Raw genomic sequence first — 24,314 nt, forward strand, 5'->3', positions numbered from 1 at the left:
AGGAACACACCGAGATTCAGTCCGTGTTAATTCTAACAGCAGATGTAACGTTCGCCTAAAAATTTACGTTCGTTGGCTCGATGCAGCCTTTGCAAATCCATGAAATAGCACGATAAATTTGGAGTTTCGACAACTAAAATTCCATGTAAGACACGCTCGATCACGAATTCATTTCGCCGTGAGTTGATCCAGCTGGCACAGTTTCAGCCTACAAATTCGTGGGTGTGTGCGGCGCCGCCACAGTTTGCGCGCTTCGCTAAGCTAAGTAGGGAAAACATATCAATTTACTAATGCCGCACATTAATTGAGGCTGTGGTAACCGTCGCGTAAGTAAGTTACACCCTTCTTCGTAGCTCGAATTATTCAGCCGAGCGCAACCACGTTCCACATCACCGTCCTACTTTTGAAACTTCGCACTTTAGCAACTTAATCGTCGTACCAACGCTGCGACGGCGCGACCAATTCGCAGAGAGCGAAAGAGCATCCTAAAAAACCGCAAAATGTCCGAATAAAATTCTGATGAGAACGCGTTGGTAAGAGCTACGCGAAATCTCACTTCGAAGTTTGTCGCACGGAACGGTAATTTCTCACGATCTCTCTTTGTTTTTTACACGTTTTGTTTCGTAAATTAGGTAGGAACGATCGTCCAGTTGCGCGAATGAGTCTTCCTGTTATTTCGAGGATCCCTGGCCAGAAAATTCTATATGCTAATACGTGGCTACAAACTGGAGGATTGCCTGAACACACGTTAACACACAGCTACTAAACACAGTTCCATTACATGCAGATCGTTCCATTTGTTACGGAGCGTTGCGAAGCACATCCCTGTACTTTTGGCGAACGCTGCTGGCCAACGGAGTTTTGTAAATTCCATCAAGACACATATAATGGCTCTTCCGACAATGATGAAGGGATCGGTAATAATGTCATATAGTTAGATACGCGAGAAAGAGGCTCGTTAAATTCTAATTTGGAAATATAAAACAGTTTAATATATCTTGTTTTTAAGAAGAATATCCAACTTTCTTTATTGCTTGAATGTAGAAGTTTGAGAACAAGCTTGAATGAAAGTTATATTCTTTTTTATATCAAAGTTTTTTCGTTTAAAAGTATTATTTGATATATATACTGTTAAACATTAAAGCATCGAATTTAAATAAATTTTTTTAGTTAAATAACATTTTATTATTTTTAATTTTCAAATCAAAATGTATCAATTTTATACAAAACATATGATTAAAGAAACAATTGAGTCTAATCAACCCATTTTTAAGGTTAAATTACTTAGTTTCAAAGTAAATAGTTTTTTTATGTTGATATATGCATTGAATAAACTAAATTTGAGTCAAATTTAATACATTTCTTGAATTAAATTGTTTAACTCCGTTGTTTTAGTTAAAGTAACGAAATATTGAATAGGAGCAAACCTATAGGAATGATTAAAAATTATTCAAATTAGTATAATGTGTGACATTATCAATTTAACTATATAATAAATACAAGTATTATTTGATACGAAAACAACGATATGATTAATGGAGAAGACAATTTGTTGTCAGTAATAAACATAATTAACGATATCTGACGACAATTAGAGCTCTCTCATTAGTGTAAGCTCTTGGGGAAACCCTTTTTTCCCAAACAATTACCGGTCTGTCCGATAAACCAGTTGACGATATCTCGCCGACTTGCGCAAATTTTAATTCCGTCGAGAGCCGTTCATTTCGGCTGTTCTTCGAACTTATAGCGAACGAACGTGTCGCGGATCACCTCGTTATCATTGAGAGAAAAATATGTAGGGAGGAGCACGAGTGCCCGTGACGTGGCTGTGATTGCCTTGCTGGCATCATGTCTCCATGCGACTGATGGAATTCGTGAAACTACGGGTGCGCTGGTAGCCGACCTTTCTGTTGATTTCGCAGTAATGCTGACTGTGCAACACTTTGCATCAAGAGACGTACGCTAGAAATGCACATACATTGAAATTGAGATATTACCAGGTAAAGTTGTAAACTAGCATCGAGATTTGAGTTTTACTTTCGTATAAAATCTGGAAATGTCTATCACAAATTATCATTTCTGATAATTACAAGTAATTATTTAAAAAGTGTGCTAGGCAAATATTTTAATAAACTTTTTAAAATAGTGTTATTTATCTTACAAAGAGAGGACATAGTGAGCTTGTCATGGATTTTAATTTCTTTCAACATAGCGAATCTACATTGATAAATTGTGTCCGAACGTTTTGTTGAATAGGTTTTCTAAATAGTATTTTTTAATACATGGAAGAATTCCGCGCTAATTATGTAGAAAATGATATCTCGGTGAAATTAATTAGTTTTTACGTGTAATGTTACTCATAATGTGGTGAGCAAAAAATGTCATAAGGTTTAATAATGGATAATTTTTGAGCTGTGGTGTATCAAAGGTGTAAAACTTGTACTCTTTCACAAAGCATCTTTATACCTTAGTCTAGGCTTATGCCTTCTCGATATCTTTTATTCACCATATTAAAAAATTTAAGTTGAAGAACACTGATTGTTGACTCACCTCTCTTTAATGAGAACATTTCTAAGACCATTGAAGTAGGCATTCAATATATATATATCTCGTGATGCTACAAAAGTGTCGAAATGTTTACATATGAACTATTCAAGGAATATATTATAATTTTTTTAAAAACAATTTTAGTGTACTGTTAACTGCACTGACTTTTTATTGTTTATTTTCCAATTACCTAATTCATTTAAAATTTCGAGAGTCTATTAATCTCAATTTAAAAAATACTATTTGCAAGATTCAAAGCGCTCGGACACGATACAACTTATTTTCTTTGTAAACTACGTTGGAAAGAGATAAAAATCATAACAAGTCCACTGAGTTCTCTCTTTGTCAGTTGTAAATGTAATTGTACGCTAAAGTAAAATAAATATAAATTCCCTTTCTATTCTGCATTTTTTATACACAATGCAAAATGACAGCTGTTTTGTACCACGCATATGCATCGATATACAGTTGAGAGCAGCCTCTTGTTTGACATCGTGTTCACTTTTTTTTTTATACGTTGTATTATTCTATAAAGTAAAATGTCGCGATAATGCCATGGGAGCAATCCAACACTCATGCCGACAACGGGGGATTCGCGCTTTCGTTAACAACCGGCATTGCGTTCATTCGCGATAACTTTGTCGATTATCTCGATACACAGTTGACAAAGCGGGAAATTAAAGCTCGCCGGATGCAGGTATGTAGATCCTGAGTGGATCCCAGCGGAAATTTGCTGCGTCGTGCTACATATTTATGGAAATTTAATGTGTTACACATCTAGTGCGCACGCGGACTACCGCAACCGCTTTGACCACTGCGACTATCACTCGAACGAGCAGCCCGCAATTCATCTGTCGGCCAACAACTTGCAACACGTTCATCCACGATAAGTTCGACGATTGCTCGGGAGCACGTTGGTTCCCGAGGAAATTAAAACTTGGCCAATTCAACTGCCCGGTTCGGACAGTTGGCTTTATTAACCGTCGGCCACAGAGAGAAAGAAAGTCGCTAGAGGAGCGAGGCTAATGAGAGATACAGCGAGAGCCGAGTGCAGCGAATAAACCACCCTCGTCGAAATATGACGAGCGTGCGCTGTTCTCTCTCTCTCTCTCTCTCTCTCTCTCTCTCTCTCTCTCTCCAGGGTAATCTTAATTCTCAAACTATTGCCTCTCCTCTGACGCGACGCGCAAGCAACGCGCCGAGTTTTGATCAACGTCCGACGAGGATGGATGAAAAATTCATCGCCGCAACGCGCAACTCACCCTCGGGGCACTTTATGAGAATACCTGTTTGCCAGGACTTGCAACCGCAGTCACGCTCAATTTGTCAGCCTTAACGAACTGATTTCTCATGTCAGTACTCTCTCGCGACCAATTATCAATGATTTTTCTTCATTTTACTCGCTCTTCCTTTTTAAACGCCTCGCGTATATCACAAATGCCTATAATAAAAATATTCTTGGATATTTTTTTCTTTTGAGAATTTTGGAATATTGTATTTTAGATTTTGTAGATTTTCGTTTATTCATGGTCATTGATATTATCGTTTAAGCGTTTGATTATTATATCTTTGACACACTGTTTCGAAATATTATCATATGATACAAAATTAGAGAAGAGAAGAAAGAGAGATAAATAAGCAGAAACAAAATATGGAACGCGTGTCAGATATTTACTCTCGTAAACAAAATTATTCAGAGCTAACGCAATGTCACGATGACACTTGATAATGAATTAAAAATCATGTATAGGAGCCATTGTTCTGTTATTTTCATCGCGTATTAGCGAGCTGTAAATTCTCGTAAATATTTCAGTGGTCAATAACCGTTCAACTGCCGCGAAATTGTACCGAATAAACGGACGCTCTGCAATCGTTCGCATTGATTTACTTTGGCGATATTATCAATTACAGTTCAACATATGCCTCTCATTTGGTTAATCATTATGTACATAATTCAGTCACCGTATTCTGTACATAAGTCAGCAAACACTGGCCAAGACCTTTGAAGTTTTATGTTTTTGCATATTATATATTAAATGAAGCGAAATATCAAGTAAATACTAATTATATTTTCTTAGTGAACGAATTCTTATAGAATTTCTTTTAAATCTTGAGAGTAAGTTATTGATTTATTTGTAAGGACAGAAACTACAGAAAATTTCTTATGGTTTCAGAAAAATTATTCTTCTAAAAATGCTTATATGTCTCTCTCTCGCTTTCTGATTTATTCCCGCTCCGAAGAATCCACCATCTCTGCCCAGTTTGGGGCTGAGCAGTCGGCTATCGTCCGTCGCAATTGAGAGGTGTTGAGAATAATTACCGAAATAATTAAGAAAAGTACAGAAGAGTGGCATGCTCACTCGTACCTGGCGCCCAACTTGGGTTAAAGAAATTCCGTGATAATTCGATGCATATTTTTCGATTTTCAGAGTACCGAGATAAGACAGTCGTCACCTGAGAGATTATTGAGTAACGTTTGTAGTAAAACGCGACGAAGTTGTGCCGTCAGTCGAGACTACACAAATTTGGCTGAGCATTTAGACATATTATTTTTTTATACACGCGAGATTGAAATGTACCCGTTACGACTATTACAAAGGAAATTAAAGTTGTATTATGGATATTATATTCATTGAAAATCTCGAGCAAAATTCTATTCGTAACGTCTACGAAATACGAATGTTTGGAGAAGAGATTGTTTAGTATGAAAAAAAAAAAAAAAGAAAAATCTCTGCCGCTCATATATAATTCGTCGGAATCGCAAGATGACGCAACGAAGAGAGAAATTCTCAATGTCCCGCACGAGTTGGACAGGACCGTGCTTACGCTGATGTGAATTAGGATAGGACGCAGTCCGCGGAAAAGCACAAGCGCTTGCGCTAAAAGCCATGGCCCGCGAGGGGGGTTGAAAGAGGGTAAGAGCTCGCGCTGGGGTAGGGAGGAGGTTCGCGTTGGAAGCTTCTACGGGAAACGGAGAATCTGCGAGTGTCAGTGCAATTCGCGACGCGATGCCCTTCGCTCCCCCGGTCCGTGCTTAAGGGGTGGTGAAAATCGAGGGCTCGCCGACTACTCCCGTCGTGCCGTTGTCGAGAACGACGGGGAGGCTACCCTCTGTGCGCGACAAGTTCCAAGGAAATCAAAGCCTTGATTCATGTAAAGCTGCAGGCGGTCACAATCCGGAGCAGTCGTGACGAGCAAATAATCGCCTGATTAATCCGTCGTTCCTACGGGAAATGACGGAGAAATGTGTTAGATGTGAGTGACAATTGGTAGAATTAAATCCGTTTACCTTCGAAATGAATTCGTTGATCAATTCGGCGACTTTTGTTATCGGTCAATTAAGGAGCATCCGGTTATCAATTATTTAAGATAATCGTGCGGATCGATGTGATACTCCAATACGATCGCGCGAGTTCTCGTCGGTACGTCGCGTCGATGGTTTCTCTATCGCGAGATTGAAAATTATGCAAACATAATTTCCGCACACTGTGCAATCCGCGCCAAAGAAACTCCGACGTGGTGACGTCCAATCGTGCGTTCGCCATTATCGGAAAACAAGCGGCGAGGTGCTCGAAGTAAATTTAAGATACGACGCATCTCTCCTGCAACCCCGTCCCTCACCCCGTGTCAAACCTACGAGCCTCTCGACCAACTCTCTTTCGCTCCCTTTCCTTTTCTGTTCGCCAACTTCTCGCGTAACTTCCCGCTTAAATTACGTTAGAAACTCGATTTGCGACGTGCGATAATAATGATTGAAAAGTTTGGCAGTAGTTATCGATTAAATTTAAAATGCAGTATTTTGAAGTCTCTATCAGCTGTTTTTTTTTTTCTAATGTGTGTTCTCTAATTTCGGTTCTCTAATATGCTGTGTTATTTGTCCTCTAATTTCTCTATTGTCTAATTTTCACGGTTTTATGACTGGAATATTGATATCATAAAATTAATGAAAAATATGAGACGAGACATTTATAATTTCTGACTTCTAATAATTCAATAATTATAAAAATATTACACTGAGAAATAAAATATTTTATTTGTGAAATATAATACATTCATAACCTTTCATGCCACGTGACGGAACTTTGCTAACTCAATGTCTTTTCTTTGCATCTGGTGCATCTCACAGTTTCAATGAAAGTTACTGGCCAAATTACATTCAAGACTTGATTCAGTGGGGATAATAATAACGATCGGAAGCTCTTATAGCAATTATAAACGGGAACTTAGCATGGGCGAAAGTTCGTAGCCCCGTTCGCATTCTGTTATCAGAATTCCGATCTTGGGAACAAACGAGGAGTGACAATTAAATATGTCTGCTCCGCCTTAGTCCAACTCGTATTTGTTCGCAAATCGATATTTAACACATTTGGAAACGTTATTGTTAAAAATGAAATTTAATTTAAGGGCGCCGTTAAACAATCTCTCAGCCAGTAAAATTTTGTACCAAATTTTCAAAAAAACAATTTAATTTGTAAAGTAAACGCTGTGAAAATAGTTAGTAAATAATGATCAATTCGGAGCTAACGAGAGCATTAAAATCGATAGTTTAAAATCGAGTATGGATCGTGCTAATCCCGATACAATTACGCAAGATTGGAATGTGCTGTTTACGATTGAAAGTAGTTCATAGTGAACAACTTGGAGAGAAGCAAAAGGATTATTAAAAGCGCACAATGGATAGATACTAATTGATAAAATATTAGCGGAATTCAGTGTAAATGTATACATAACGAGAACATGGTTAATTAATCAACACGAGGGCACACACGAAGGTTCCTCGCCGGCGTTGATCAACAGTATATGATTGGACAAAATTTGACGTGAGTATGCATATGTAAGATGTTTTTTACGTTCTATGTATTTTTTGAAATTCAAATGATTTATATGTTGTTATAAGATTGAAATTATAAGCTAGTAGATTATTTTGTTGAACATCATTTAATGTTAAAATCTTCATTCACGTAAAATTATTGTTGTATAACCGGGTTAAATTCATCATTCATTATTTTCTGGAATTGTCAATTTCTTCATTTTCCCTATTGTATCTGTTTTTTCCGTAAACTGAATATAATAATCACAACTAATTTGGATTTGTATTGTATATCCCTGATAACGTATTTGCTAATTAACAGGAGTAGTTGGCTATGCGGGCGCTGCCTTAATTTTCTCCTTCGTCTTAATTCTCCGTGGTAATTCGTGCTCGTATCTTACGTCGTTAGACCATAGCATTGTAATAATGTTAAATTGCGTGTGACGTTATAAGCAGCATCTGAATGTCGTTCCTTCTAAGATGATTAAATGAAAACGCACTTACGATTCTCTTTTACGCATTTTGAATCAAAATAAGACCGCAAATAATTGGTTTCAATTATTAATCCGTTTAATCGGTTTAATTTACGTCATTGATTATTCATATTGATCTTTTATTCATCATGTGTTGTACAATTAATTTGCCACGGCAGGATAACTAATTACATTCGCTTGTTTTGAAGGATAATATACTGTATGATATACACAGAAAAAAATAGTCCCAATTTATGCAATCTCGTTAATAATCTGCGTCATCGGTTCGAATAAACTGATAACTCTTTGTTATATACTTTATTTGTTAACTCGATCGATATATTAAGCAATTATTTATTACGCTAATCATGCTGGCGTGAATATAATCATTTTTCATCAGAAAACTAATACGCCACTAATATGTGACGGTAAATATGTAGATTTAACAATGCTTTTGCATATATATTTCATTTAATATTGAATATGAAATATTTCCTGTTACAAAATTTATTTTAAAATTATTTATTAATATACTTAATATTATCACATAACATTATTGCATAACATAATTAATGATCGTTTACTTGTTAATCTCCAAAATAGAATTTATATCGGATCCACCAAGCCGATTAAACTGATGTACTACTTCTCTTTTTATTTTTATTTAATAATTGTACTAATTTTTGTTTAACGGGATACATGTATGTGTGATGCAATTTTTTTTTATTTTATACTAATTTTTGGCAACACAATAGATATAAAGAGAAAGAGAGAAATTTTATTTTCTAAAACGTAAAATCTTGTTGCAATGTGTCCTGTCGGAAACGGTTTAATTAGTCAAAGTTAAAGATTGTTTTGTCGTGAAGCCAGTATTATCTTGTTTTCGTTGGGAAATCGTTAACGTCCAAGTGAAATACAGCGAAATGCACTAGCGTTGAAAAAGCCGCTTGCAAGCACCATGTCAGCATTCCATTCCGTATTTCGCTAGCTGGATCCTGCTCGATAAGCAATACCATCATTGTTGAAAATCCCAGGAACATAAACTCGCGGAAGCATCTGATAAGAAGAATATCTATATCGTTTGTTTTATTATTTTTAGCTTCATGAAAAATAAATTTTAATACATTCATGAAAAATACATTATTATTTTATCCATATTAAATTTTAGCACCAGATATCGTCTAAAAATCTTAAACATGTTATGAATTTTTCTTGAAATGAAATATGACAATATCTACCTGAAATGGGATAACAAGTAATTAATTGCAAAATTATATAAAATAATTAAACAAAATATCAGGTTCGAAATCGAATAAACGCCTCTGTGTGTTAGGTATTTGGCACGAAACGCAGAATCAATTTGCAAAATTGGTTTTTCATGGGAACAAATGAGAGCTCTAGAGACGAGTTAACTGCCCCTTTCTCTCGGGGGAGCTATTACTAATCAATAGTCGGTCGAAACAATGGTTTTAATATGCTTGTATGTACATGACAACGCACTATATCGTGTTATTTCTCGAATTAAGGATGAAGGGAGTAGGTAAAAATTATGCTCTTTCCAAAATGTTCTAAATATAAAATTAGCAGATATATATTAGATATTTTTCTAATGAAATATAGACTATAATATAAAATACATGATGTTAATAATTAAAATGTGTGAAAATATGGTATATGCTAAGGAATACTAATGTTAAGCAAACGAATACTATGGATTAATTAGACAAATATAATTAGTTCTTTATAATACTTATATTAGAACATAACAATCTCTATTGAATTGTATTCCATTAAACTTTCAATTAAATTTATTCAAAAAGAAATGTCGATCGCGACCGTTCAGCATCATTATGAATTATGCATCGCGACAACACATCGAGAGCACAAACTTCTCTGGTTTTCCATTTATATTAAGCGTTATGCAAACTCGTCAGCGTCAAGTGCCAAAACTCAAACGATTCGCGTGCTTGCGAACGAGAGCTTGCAATTAATAAACTTTCCTGAAAGAATTTCATCGATAGAATCTAACAAAATAATTTATTCGTCATACGTTTGTTTTAATGCACATTTTTTCGCAAAGTCATTGTATATATTCAGTTATGACAAGCATTATTCTTTCAAAATACCTACGTAATACATCAAAACAATCCATAGAATTTAGAGAAATGTAAGTAAATAATGCAATTTTATAAAAATCGAAATTTTACTTTATCAGTGGATTATTTTTAATATTATATGAATATCATTATGCCATGGCAATTTTTTCAAAATTTTAAATTTTGTAAAGCAAAAATAATAAACGTTGTAGTTGTTTTATCAATTTGTTTCCATTTGTTACTGCATTTGGATATTCTGAACTATAACTTTTTTAGAATATTTCCTGTGTGCGCGTTTACTACAGAGATCGTGTTCTTACTAATATCGGTTATCGAGCTTAGCAAAGCTTGTCAATGGATCAGCCTTTGCGAATGTCAGTGCGATTGCGTGATCTAAACTGTTTCAATGGAATCTGTGATACGGTACGTTGCTCTGCGATAGAGGCACTGTAATGAGCCGGTTCCTCACCAGAATGTCAAAGGTCTCTCAACGTTACAGCGGTAGACTGTTTTAACTTTGATAGCTCATTCCTTGACGTGTACTCGCGGGATATGGCAGACAGCGAGTCATAGAATTAAACGCCATTAAGGTCTAGCCGGAAATAAATAGCAAATATCGTCAGGCTGACCGAACTGGCGATATTGTGGAACCGACACGTTAGTTAATCACTCGCCGATGCATGTTCAATTGCGATCGCACTGTCTAGGAATTCAGGTCACTGAAGCTGTAATGAAGCTTTGCGGGTTAATAGCAAAAGGGATTGATACGCCGCTACGCACAATTCGATCATCATCCTTAATCGTCTATGACTTTAAGTTTTGAACGACTATTATACTGATTTTGACTAAATCGATTTTGATTAAAGTAATTCTCTTATTACGCTTGAGAGAAATATTTTCAGTTCGTTAATTTTTCTTTAATTGCTTAATATTAAAAATACGTTTCCTATCGTAAAACTGTAAATAGAATTAAAAACAACAGAACCAAAAGTAAAAACTATATGAACTTAGTTCATTGTTCGCTCATAACATCTCATATATCAATTAATTTTCAACTAATCTAATTAATGTAATTTTACTACAGAACTTTGGAGTTAATACACGGTTGCAAGTATGAGCTTAATAACTGAAGGCTGTTGACATGTTGATATATTACGAAGTAACGCAATCGTATTACTGGGCGCAAATTCACCACTGCAGCACTGCTATCCCACAAATATCGCTCACTTATGCTGTCAAATAACCAATTGTGCTACCCGTACAACAGATAACAGCTAGTGTAACAGCGCAAGTGATGGATTGTTACTATTAATTTGATAAATCTGATTAGCTTCCGTTATACATTAATCCAAATATGGAGCTAGCTTTACAGAATCAACAATTTATGCTTTGTTTATAAAAAAGAATTGTTGAATGATTTAAGTTAAAAAATTGAAATGTAATAAGAAATAATATTGTGATGTGATAAAAAATTATATTTTCAAGTCATTTCTCTGATAATCGTAACACGAAGATAATAATAGCGACAAAGACGCGAGAATAATTCAAAACCTTTGTCATCGCACAATTCCTGGTTAGCGAAAAAAAAAACAAGATACAATGTCAAATATACAATACATAAAATTACTAAATATTGTTTTTTATTGCTTGTTTGTCGTAAATCTATTGTGTTACATTGTTACTGGCACGCAACGATGTCGTTAAAATTTTCACGAAGCATGTTTGAGAGCAAAAGTCTGCGTACGTAAATATTTTATAGCGTATGGGCTGTCATGTATAATCCGTTGGCAGATAGCTGATATCAAATTGATATCCATTTAGCGATCTGTCTCGATAAGTATCGCGCGCGCGAAAATCTCTCACAGTGACTTGTATTTCGTGAGCAAACATACTCGATGATATCGAATTCGATGTGTGACAAAGTTCCTGAACAAAGTTGTTTGGCTTTATGCAACAAAGTTGCTTTGTTACAACGCAAATAGTCAAGATAATCAGATAATATTGCTTATGAAATTGCGTTTGTTACGAGTATATTCAAAATTTAACATCACTCGTGAGATTGCTCACCCCTGGCAGGCAATATCGAAAGGAATTTGATTACACTGCACAACGTGTAGTTATTAATTACAAGGAACGTAATTGTACTTGAGGTTTGAGCGTAAATTACAACGAAGGTATCAAACTTGGACGGTCGTAAATGCGTTAAGGCTTGTAGGAGCCACTTTGTGAATACCAATGCGATCAGAGGGATGTACACGAGGTCGTCTACACTCTTGCAATAGTACGGTCAACTACATAACCGCTTATTGCCCGCCAGTTTGTGTCGTTGACGCTGCAACGGGGCAACGTGTCCTTTGTGATTGACGTCCACGCGGTTTAATACTCGGCGCGTCCACGTCAATTAAAGTTTAGCGACGTTACACGAGCAGCCGATAACACGACGCACGATGCGTCCGAAAGCGGTCGTGATAAAAGCTCCGCTTGAAAAAATATAGGGTCCGAAATTCTACGGATACAGGCAGTATTGTTCGATCGCGTGGTTGATATAAGACTTTTAGATTGCACTGTTAAATTCATAATGTCAAATATCTAACTAACAATAGAACAATGGAGTTAAATAATTTAATCAAAGAATTATATTAAATTTGATTAAAATTTAGTTCGTTACTTACTAAGTTGTACGTTAATAGAGATACATGTTATGGATTTATTTACGTTGACATACATGAAAGTTAAAGTCAACAAAAGTTTATATAACTCAAGAGTTTGAATTTCTACTGCTCCTTTGATATCTAACAGTGTTCGACATGTTTTAGTCGCGTTAAACGAATGGAAATCATAGCAGCGAACAACTACTAAACGTTATAGTCGAAAAAGGACTTTTTATAAAAATAAAAAGAGAAAATGAAGTGACAACTTCCATGTTATTATCCTTTTAATATGCATCAATTTTTTTTAACCCCATATAAATGCAGGAAATCATATAAAATGAATAAACACATGTTATTACGCTTTACATCAATTTAAATAAAATTTTATTTCAATATATATACATATAAGTCAAAAGGGTACGGACATCAGAGTATTTGATATGCAGCTTTGGGCAGCAACGAAATGTTCTTTGAAGTAGTCTCACAAAACTGTTTTCACGTACTTCAAAATTAATTAAAACGTAGCAACATCCTGACGGACGTGTTTAAAAGTTGTTCTCCGCACATTACGTGGTTAGACTGATTTTATTCTGTGCAAAACGCAATCCGCAATGCTTCCTGACAGGTTGCGTAATTTAGTGCAGACCAATTAAATGTTTCGATAAACTTTGGAAACTTGTATCATTAATTATGCGATCACCAAATATCTACTACTGATTAGGAATACATTATTAAATAATTAGTAACATCCGCACCAAGTTTAACTATCGAATTTGTATTATCTATGATGTTTCGTATTATCGTATAGTATATTATCGTTTAATGTATAATAATATCAGCAAATGTAAATTTATTTAGCGTTATTAAAAGGCATTATTGACTATAGGCCAGAGATGAAAGTTTCAAATTTTAACGAGCTAAATTTTTTAAAACACAAAGCGGAGAAAGTTTAAAAGCTTTAAGAGAAACGTTCGTTGGAGATAACGAGTATCTCAGGAAAAGTTAGCGATTCTTTTCTTTGAATCATGAAACGAAATATAGGTATTTCAATAACTACATGGTTATGCTTTTCGACTATCAGATTTATCGAAAAACGTGAGACCGAGGGCAAAACTTTTTGAAAAATGTCGCATCCATGGAATTGTCACATGAAAACTTGTAAAAGTGGCGAGAACGCAGAATCGAGGACCATCTGACAATATGGATTCGGGCAGAAGGTATATGAATTGGTGCGCGAATAGGACAATTCGACAGAGTCTGGTTGCAACGGGTTAATCTAATTTAGCCGCTGCGGGATTTGCGCGAACTATACCTGCGATTCGCGATACAGTGAAATGGCGTAGTTGGTTTAAAGCCGCACTCACGATGAGCTTGTCTTTCACAATTAAAACCAGACTTCCAATTATACAGCTGCAGTAGTAATGTAGCACACTGTAGGCCATTATATGTTGATATAAATTAAAATTTAATCTCAGCAAATAATAACTTCGAAATGTTGAACATTGCGGAGAAGAAGCACTCCGCTTTGATACGTACATATATATACAAGCAAGATCATAAAGCTCGACAAACGCTATAATTGAGATTTTTAAATGTCATGTACTACACTAACCGCGATGAGGTACGTTTACATTGTCTTTTAACTGCTGTACAATGCCGCGTGTTGCAATTCTGAAGCGCAGCGAGTCTCGAAAACTGACCGTGTCAAGCAGAGAATCGGGACGGGTAAACGACGCTGGTTGAGTTATTTCACGACCCTCCCATCTCGTTTTTTCTACTCCTGTCGACATAAATGATGATTACGTAGAAAATTCCCCGTTGCATTTGAGCGTAAAAAAAAAAAGAGAGAGAGAAAAAGAAAGGGAGGAAGATCATCTCGTGATCTTTTTGCTGCACCATACACACGTGGAACGGCGTTAATTAACCTGGCGGACGAATCTCGTCCATTTTCGCGCAATAACTTATCGTTCATTAAACGCGTAACCACTTTAATCCTGTCCTTTCGCGAATACAAAACTGTGAATTTTTATGCAGGTACCGCGCCGTTGGGATTTAACACGTACATCGTATGTATGTATATACATTTTCTGTTTTGTCGATAAATGTAAGAAAAAGAGTCGAGTGCGCTCGCAACGTTGCGACATGTATATCATAATTGCGTACACCAATCGATATCGTGTCCAAACGAATCCGAGGATTTGCGAATTTTTATACGAACCTGCACGGATAAACGCATTTCCTTGCGTTTCCGTAAAATCGAGACGAAGATATATTTCAAAGTTTCTCTCCACGCGCGAGACACTCCCGCCTCTGTGAACACCCTCATGAAAGATTTATGCTTACGAAAAGTCCGCTAACGCACACGGTGACAACGCACCAACGACACGACGACAACGACAACGATGGCGGTCGATGAACGCGAAAAGCTCGCCTTCGGGAATCAATTTGCGGGATGAATTCAATACCTCGAAACTGGAACGACCGATGTCACTTGGAGGTAAAAGGATCGTACGTCGTGGATTAAATTTTCGAGCAGCAGTAAAATAACGAATATTTGTTTTCGTTTAAATTTGAGATTTCGCTTCTCCGGAATTCGAATTTTGCGATCGCTGGAATTTGTTGTCGTCGTATGAATTCTGTGTCAGATAGGCGAAGATACGGCGTATCTCGCATCGATGCGACGCGAGCTAGCTAGCTGTTGCATCGCGCAACGCAGGAAAGCGTGCGAAGCGGTAACTCGCAGGGCCATCATTTACCATCAAACAGACCACGCATGGAATAATATACAACGTGCCAGTCTTGCCCGTGCGATATCAGGCAATAATTCCTGCCCAGGTATCTGCATAATATACAGTCGACGGCGCGAGATTCCCTCCATACAAACGTTTACGTTTCGGATACGTTCTCGGTGGACGTGCGCGCGACCATTTCGCTCGCTGCGAGATCTGTTCGAGCGATTCCACCGATGTAAATCACTGTCTGCTTCAGCGAAATTTAGATCTTCGTCGTAGGAACGCAGACAGAATCCACTGGGGCTCGCGCGAGTGTCAAGAAGAATCATTGGATGCCCGTCGAGGTAAAGTCCTTCTATAATTCATGACTGACTTATGGAAGTTTTGAGTTTCCGTAAATTGGAATTCGACGTTTAGATTGGCAAAAGGTAAAAATAATATAGCAAGTTTAGGTCGCGTTAATGTTGAATTTCACGAAATTCAACGCTACATGTATGTACATTTCTGATCACATTCACCGGCTGATCGATTGTTGCGGTGAAATGGAGCGGGCGAATCGATAATTCGTATTGAATCGCGTCAACCGAATTAATGGGGGTGCACATTTTCTTAAATAATGCAATCGCGAGGTTGATGCGGGAGTCACACTGAGATAATGAATTCCGCGAATGGCATTTGGAAGTCATAAAAGATTTATGATATGCCGCAGTTGTTGTACGCGGAGGGCACGCGTAATTCCGCAGCAGCCAACGTGTCGCCGCGGCGTGACACATCATGTAAATGAAACATGTCGCACGTATGTGTACATGTTGGAATAATACAGGTCGTGCAATGCGACTCGATGCAAATCGCGGCTCATGAGCACCCGTTTCAACGAACGATCGATCTGACTAGTCTTTTGTGCGGCAATTGCGAATAAGACTCTGTGGACCTTTTTTCTGAAACCATAGATGTAATGGGTATAAATTGCGTATTTCCTAATCATAGCATTTGTGCTCCGTTAGAAAGAATTGAATCATATCAACGTTTCTCTTCAACTTGATTCTTTAGAGAGAGAGAGAGAGAGAGAGAGAGAGAGAGAGAGAGAGAGAGAATGAATGAATGAATGAATGAGTCGTTTATTTAGCGCCCTGGAATATCCCTTCAAGCATATAAACATTTAAATTTACCACGAATATAAAAAAAGAAACAATAAAATACTGTAATATAAACTTAACTTTAATATACATAAAAAAATAAGAAAAATAATAATAAAAATAACAATAAAAGAGTGAGACAGAGAGAGAAAGAGAAAGGGGGAGGGGGGATTGAAGCTCACTCTTTCTAAATAGTGAACTTTTTGAAAAACTTCAGTAGCATGTTTACACTGAGAAAAATGTTCTGATTAAACAAACACAAAGATCTAATCAGAATGGCATTTTAGTGAGGCTAAACAGAATTTCTGGTTATCATAACCATTTTCTGATTATCATAGGCTTTTAAGACTAAAATCCTATAGGGCGTTAAAGCGTTAAAAGCACTTTAAAAAAAATGGAGGAATTAGGTAATTTAAATAATCCGGTTCAAATCGTCTCTCGAAACGAAATCGATAGCGATTGTTGTTAACAGTACCTATACGTACTTTGCTGCCTTCTTAACAAAATATGATTAATAACATTTTTTTTGTCATTAAGAAGATACTATTAACCTTTGGAGGAGGTCCTTTTAGAAACTCGACAGTGGCATCACCTTTTTCGCCACTCGACCCCATGACAATGACAAAAAAATTTTAGCCCTTAAAATAAAAATGTCAATCAAAAACATGCCGGTCCTCAGAAGGATTAATAATATCTTGTCAGTGTATTTGTGAATCTAATCAAAACTGTGCAAAAGAAGCTCTTCATTAAGTTGAAGAGAAAAGAAAGCTAGATTGCGGCGCTCGAAGATCACAAGCCCTTGGACGCAAATTTTATAAACGCGATCCTCAATAATTTCATAGGAATGGGCAATCTATTTTTATTACGTTATCTAATCTGATACACTTGATACACTTTTAAACAACGGTCACCCTGCTTTTTCCTCCATTTTCGGCCGATACTGCGTAACACGCGAGCCTTAATGGATTGTAATTCATGCTCTCGGAATAGGTACGTGAAACTTTTCGTGCGAGATAATGTGGAAGTTCTCTGCCAGTTTCGAGGGCCAAAGATATTTAGTGGCAGTATATCTTCCGAATCGCTTCACTCCATCCTCTGCAAGAACACTGACTTGCATCTACTGACTTTTATCGGCGAGTATAGATGTTTTACGGCGCCACGTAGGATTTTAATCGCCCGCGCTATTTCGACTTGTATTCGCGATTTCGACCGTCGCGATTTTATCGTGTATTTAACGACCAAACAGTATTTTCACAGATTTGTAACAATTTCAAGAATAAATTATGTCTTATTGTTATCTTGTACCTTCTTTATATTAAGTGTACAAATTAATTCAGTGCCTTTTTTTCATAATTCAAAGTTACTGATATAAAGACAAGTACATGTTTAATATTCGAAATAATCTTCATTGTTTTCGATGACTTTATACATCATCTTTCGGGCAACTGACGAAAGCCCTCGTGGAAGAAACTTGGTTTTGACTCGATAAAGTCATCGATAAAGGCACCGAATTAATTTATACACCTAATACTTTATATTTCTATTAAAGTAAAAAATAAATTGATTTCAAATAAATTCGCCAATAAATTATTGGCAGACATCTCTTTGATTACTAATATTAAAAATTATGATGCACTTAAACTTATTTATTTAAATTATTTAATTGGCAGTCTTGACAGTCTTAAGCAGTTTTTAAATAGAAAATGGCACATTCAAGCTTCTCTGTCATCTATTCGGGTACGTATTTCAGGTATATTTTATTAGCATTTTGATCCTCGTTAACTCCGCTGTTAATCAGTACAGGAAGCTTAAGTACCGCTCTCAATCTCAGACGTAGAGAAAAGCTCGACATCTGAAGAAGGCGACACGCTAGTTGACTTTAATACGCCGAAAGTGTAATCGCGACGTGTTAATCCAGCAAAGAGATCGGCGTAGAAACGGAACGAACGCCGACAATGTCTCACGAGGGAATAAGACGCGTACAAAATTGGCCTGATTAGATTTAATAAGCCCCTTGGGATTCCTGCGAGATGCCGCGTTTGGCAATTTGCGAGGCCGTGGGGTTGTCTAGTTTGAGAGGCAGATGTGATTACTATGCTACATCAGAGTCAAGTTCGCGATACACAAATATTGTTTGATCGTAACCATGTTTTGCATTCTAACGAATTTTGTAACACGAGTAATTAAATCAGACTACACATTTTAGTTGGTTGTGTATTTACAAAAGTTACACATTACTATTCTCGTTAAATTTAGAGAAATTTTGTTTTTAAAATCGTAACGATTTATTATCGATAAATGCAGCAATAATCTATTATTAATAAGCACTATTAGATTTAGAGAAATGTTAAGCGACGTTATTAATATCGTTATTAAAATTAATATAGCCGAGTGCTAATACTGACGCATTTCCACCGTAAAATAGCTCTGACAACTGAAGAAAGTTACTACGAACGTTACACCGTAGTACGAAGTCGGCAGTGCTTGTAACGTGCGAACGTTTATATCACGATATTAGTGCATCTTTATAACGCACCTCTGTATGCGACCCTCATTTTCTACACTTCGCCGCACTTTACAAGTATTACGGAATGTTCATCTTGTTCGTTTGCACGTTTATAGCTTCTGCCTTTTCATATAGAGTAGTTCACATATTGGGATTCTTCCATTTAATATTATTCGGCGGAACTCAGTATATTAACTTTCTGCTAATATTTTTACATATTTATGTACGAGTTTATGCAACATTGGTATCATTATGATTATAGAATCATAAATTCTCGTCTTTCGTATAATTTTTATTCACTGCAGAAATTAATCAATATGTTTTTCGCAAAGTATATATTTTGCGAAATCAGTTTTAATATTTTATCTTAACATCGCGCTGTCAAAGGGAGAACTGCAATGGTTAAATAAATATACTTACGAAATATCCATTTTACAGGTTAATCACTTTTTCAGTATATTATATTTATGCTTATTGAAATATACATATTACCGCTTTCAACTGATCTCGCATGAGAAACATGTTTCATAAATTTCAGGCTGCTTTTTCTAGAACTGTCATTATGTTAAATTCGATATGTTATTACTTTGAAAGTTAAATTTCGCTCTTAATCGATTGTGATTGACAGCTCGAAAATATGAAATGAACGGCACGTCAAAAGAGACATTTCGATGAATTCTCTCTGACACAAAATACATGCATATTCGGCAAACATAAAATGTAGCGGCTGACGAATGACGAAAGGAATACTTTGACATGTCTGACAAGCCCGACATTAATGACGATCGAAGGCTGATACGTTGATGAGAATGGGTTTGCAGGTACATACAAAAGGCTTTCTTATAGTTCGCAACGTGAATGATGGATGCCCGTGCTTCATGTAGATCCATATAGAGAGGTTGTACATTTGCGCGTAGCGTTAGATGTGGAAAAAATGCCTGTATGTGTTGAAGAGACGTGAATAAATTATGTACAGGGAATAGATCTTCCAGGATGATGAAGTCGGATGATCGAGGATATCAAAAACTGTTTTTTTTATGGGGGCGACGTTTAAGATACGATTAATTTGTGTCAATAGAGCGATTAATAGATATGTGTAACAAAGAATTACGTTTGTAAGTAAAATCGATAGAAAAAAATTACGCTACGCTATTTCTTATTAATGCAATATTAAAAGAATAATAATAAAAATTTCTAAGTGTGGTAACTCAACCTTAGAACGCCATCGATATTGTGAGTAATACGGTATTATTATTAACACGTAAATTTTACATACAAGGAAATAGACTATGATTAATATAGTATCTTGATTAATATAGTACTATAGTTTTTCATACATTTCACACTTTAGGAACAAAGTATTTTTAATCTCATCATTTCAGTCCTTGACACCTTGATAGATGTATGTTGACTACACTGAGAAAAAAATGCTGTTGATTCAATTAAAGTCTATATTACGGGCTGTCACTAAGATAAGTGATTAATTCATATATATTTTTATTGACATAAAAGCCTTGATTATTGAAATAATAATTTATGCCTTTATGTCGATAAAAATATAAATGAATTAATCACTTATCTCAGTGACAGCCCGTAATATAGACTTTAATTGAATCAACAGCATTTTTTTCTCAGTGTATGTTTGTTGTCTTTCCAATCTACTGGTATTTTTAATAGTATATCGACTGGCTGTGGTCCTTACTGCCTCTTCCATGCTTGTATTAAGAAGTTGATACTATATTTTTAATCTGGACCTTTATAAACACAAACAGCTTAATTATTAAACAATAAGCACACTAGTAAATTTATTGAAATTATGTAGAGAATGCAGTTCAATTGTGTGTGCGTGTGTCTATTCACATAAATAAAATACGTAATAACTGCTTAAAAATTGAAACCACTTGTCATGCCATTCTCTGTTATAATGTTATAAACCCTCAGGGAGGTCCGAAGTGATATATAACGGACAAAATTTTTAAAAGTATGTTCCTGCTTGTTTTAGTTTTTAACCAGATTAAACCTGGTTTAATAATAACCATTGAATAATTTAACGCTCAATCATTTAACGTAAAATTTACACATCGATATTGTTCTAGGATTAAAAAGAAATATAATTTAGAAACTATTGCACGTGGTAGTTTTCACATTACAAAGATATAATTGTGATAGTTGCAATATAATTTGTAATGTAATTTGCAGAACTCGCTTTGAGATATTTGCGAATACTAATTGTGTGAGTTGCATAAGTGAGATTGTATGATTGAGATATTTTTATAGAAATTGAAAGTAAATTTACACACACAGACTGATCCCACTAACAGCGAGAAGTTTTAATTGGCAAGCCAATTATCGTCAAGGTGAGTGAAACGGTAACTTGTATAAAGGAAAAGCTGGCTCTGTTTTCTAGATTTTTGCCTAGACGTGAAGATAAACTTTATTTCACAATATTGCTTACATCACGAACATTTTATTCTTGTACTTTTCAATATAATTAAAAAAAATATTTTTAAAGCTTAATTTCTCACTTCACTTTATAAAATATGAATATAGATAATATGTAAAGTACAGGCAAAATGAAAAATTTAATTAATATATCTCATACGATTAATATAATTTATTCGTGATATGAAGTGGCATAAAGCAATATGCGTCTATAAAAAGTTTGTTTTGTATGAGCAATAAGTGCATAATAAATGCACGGGTTTCTACAATCTAGTGGCCACATTAGCGTTATCTGGTGGTAGTACGAAGAGCTGGTAGAGAGAATGTAAAAGGGGATCGAACGAGGGTACGCTATAACAAGGCTGGCTAATGGAAGCCAAAAAAAGTTCGAGGTTCAAATTCGTTTCATCCCTTCTCAACTAGACATGCAGACAACAAAGAGCCATTGAGCCTCGCCGCACGTTTTTCACTCGTCAAATTTCTGAATCCCTTCAAGGGATGGGCGCGGAAACTTGAGAATGGAAGTTAGAGAGTCCGGGATGAAGACTCAATTAGAACTTTTGTATCCACGACAGCTGAAAGCGACATTTACGTAAAGGTGATCGGATGTATAGTGTCACATGCCTATGAGGCGCGATCGATTCCATACGAACGCGTATTTCCATGACATAAATTGAATATTATTTAAGTTGTTGATAGCATCGACGTGTAGCAACTAAATTTACGTGAGAAAATGAAATCAAAGCGAAAAGCTGGAAAATGCATCTCATTTCAGGCCGTATGCGACATTACACAAACGCGATAACGGATGTGCTCTCGCACACAGACGTGCGAAATTTACGTTATGGAATATACGCGACATTAATGAAATGTGTGTTAACGCCACGCATTATCGCAATTCACAATATTAAAAATATGAAATCGTGGAATTGAATAGTCAACCTGTATCCGCGGTTTTATATTCGTAGCCAATACGAACTCTATATTTGATAGTTTTCGAAATCTGCTCACGAACTCGTTATCGAACCGTTCCATTACCAAATTACAAACTGGTAGCGCTATTAGCGTCAACGTCGATAAATCCAGAGCGAGCCAATTTGCCAAATTGTTTATCGGATGCTTCCGTCTCTGTTAGTGAACCGTGCATTTTTCACAGTTTCGCTTCCTCAAAACATACGAGATTTTTACGAGTGTCTCGTTAGCGTATCATTTTCAGCTTGATCAACAATGTATATACAACCGATTTTTTCAAATGAACAACGAATCGATCGCATCGCCAGCTGTGTTGTTGTCGTGAAACAAAGCTTTTACGATATTATTTTATACGATACGCTCGTGCAACGTGATTCTACGACGAGATAAAAACGTCGAAATCAAACTCTTCTCGTTTGATATCGCTAATTTATTGGAATTTAATTAACTTGCCCGAGGATTTATTTTCCAAGTCCTTTTCCGGCACGTATATTATTCATGGTTTAAACAATTCAATATTTATTGGATATTCTCGAAGAACAGAAGCCTTATATATGTGTGCGCGCTCATAGATGTGCCGTGTATACAAGAGGATCGATCGATAAACTCCTACCACGAATATGACGTTTCTGAAGACCATCTAAGGGTTAGCGACCCCTTCTCCTTCCATAATCGCCAAGTGCATTTACGTGTTTTAGCGATCTAGATTTGTCTCGAGTATCTACCGGAGTGGCGGGATATTGAGTTTCCCGGACGCAATTTGTCCGACGAATCTTTCAAACATATCGCACAACGCGACGTGCTTAATAGACTGTGACGAACGTTTTCACGCGAAACGTGAAATTAGCGGGTGAACAGCGTGGACGTGACATTACTGAAGGTACCTATTTGCCGCGTGTTTGAGAATAGATCGATAGCATGGGCTGTTCGCTTTGGATGTGACGCGTTTGTGTGGATCATTGGCGAGATGATGGTCACCTTTCTCGAGACATGAGACAAGCAACCACTTCAGAAATGACGAGCAGTTTATGAACGTGGGACAAGGGAAAAGGTGTCGATCTGTGATCCAAGAGTGAACGAGGATTCGCGATGTATCGGATACTCGGCCTGTCGTTTATCTCGGCTCATAAACGCACGATCTCACGGGCAATTTCGTAAATTGGAAATCCAGCCACGATCGCATGAACCCAAAACCATTCCAACCCTCTGTAACGAAACTTGCGGCCCTCATCGCCGACATTGTGAACGGCAATGTCGGTCCGTGCAATCCTGTACGCCGCTGCTCTAAATGACCGGAGAACCTGCGAAAAAGACGAGTTGAGGAAAGAGGATTACTCGTGTCCTAAATCGACTTCCTACATCAAGGATCGAGAGACATTTTATTTTTTTTTCTCCCTCGTAAGTATCATAAAGGAATGTAGATTTACTACGATGTTCGAAATGAATTCTATCACGGATGAAACTGTAATATATATATGATTCAATAATAAAATTATAAAAACATGTTACGAAGTTGCTATGAACCAAAAAAACAACATCAAATTGTAAAATAAAAGAAACAAATTTAATTATCAGAAACTAAAACAAAATTAATAACATACGTCGTTTCGAACCCCCGACCGAATAACAAATTTAATATATGTTATTAGTTGATACATTTTTAAATATGTTTTCGTGTAACATTGAGGGTGACCCGATCGGGCTCGAAATGACGTATGTTATTAATTTTGTTCTAATTTCTGATAATAATTAAATTTGTTTCTTTTATTTTACAATTTGATGCTGTTTTTTGGTTCATAGCCGTTCGTAACACGTTTTTGTAATATATGATTTTAATGTTCGAAAATATTTTGGAAAAATTAATAATAGATAATATTATGCTCTTTTCTCTTGAATGTATGGACGATTTTTATGCAGAAGAAAACGTGTTAGTTTTGTTAAAACGTCAG

General features: G+C 36.2%; 1 protein-coding gene across 2 annotated transcripts in view; it reads left to right on the forward strand.

The window, feature by feature from the left end:
* The first annotated feature begins 5,557 nt into the window (after window positions 1–5,557).
* Window positions 5,558–24,314, forward strand: part of LOC108770740 (uncharacterized) — a 310,951-nt gene continuing 292,194 nt past the window's right edge. Inside the window, exon 1 of one of the 2 annotated variants that reach the window (XM_018522448.1) lies at window positions 5,558–5,802. The gene's annotated coding sequence lies outside the window, so the exon portion shown is untranslated. Of the gene's footprint in view, window positions 5,803–7,320; window positions 7,368–24,314 lie in introns of those variants that run through there. The other variant, XM_018522447.1, reaches the window with a different exon arrangement.

The sequence above is a fragment of the Trachymyrmex cornetzi genome, unplaced genomic scaffold (assembly GCF_001594075.2).
Source record: "Trachymyrmex cornetzi isolate Tcor2-1 unplaced genomic scaffold, Tcor1.1 scaffold131, whole genome shotgun sequence".
Taxonomy (NCBI): Eukaryota; Metazoa; Arthropoda; class Insecta; order Hymenoptera; family Formicidae; genus Trachymyrmex; species Trachymyrmex cornetzi.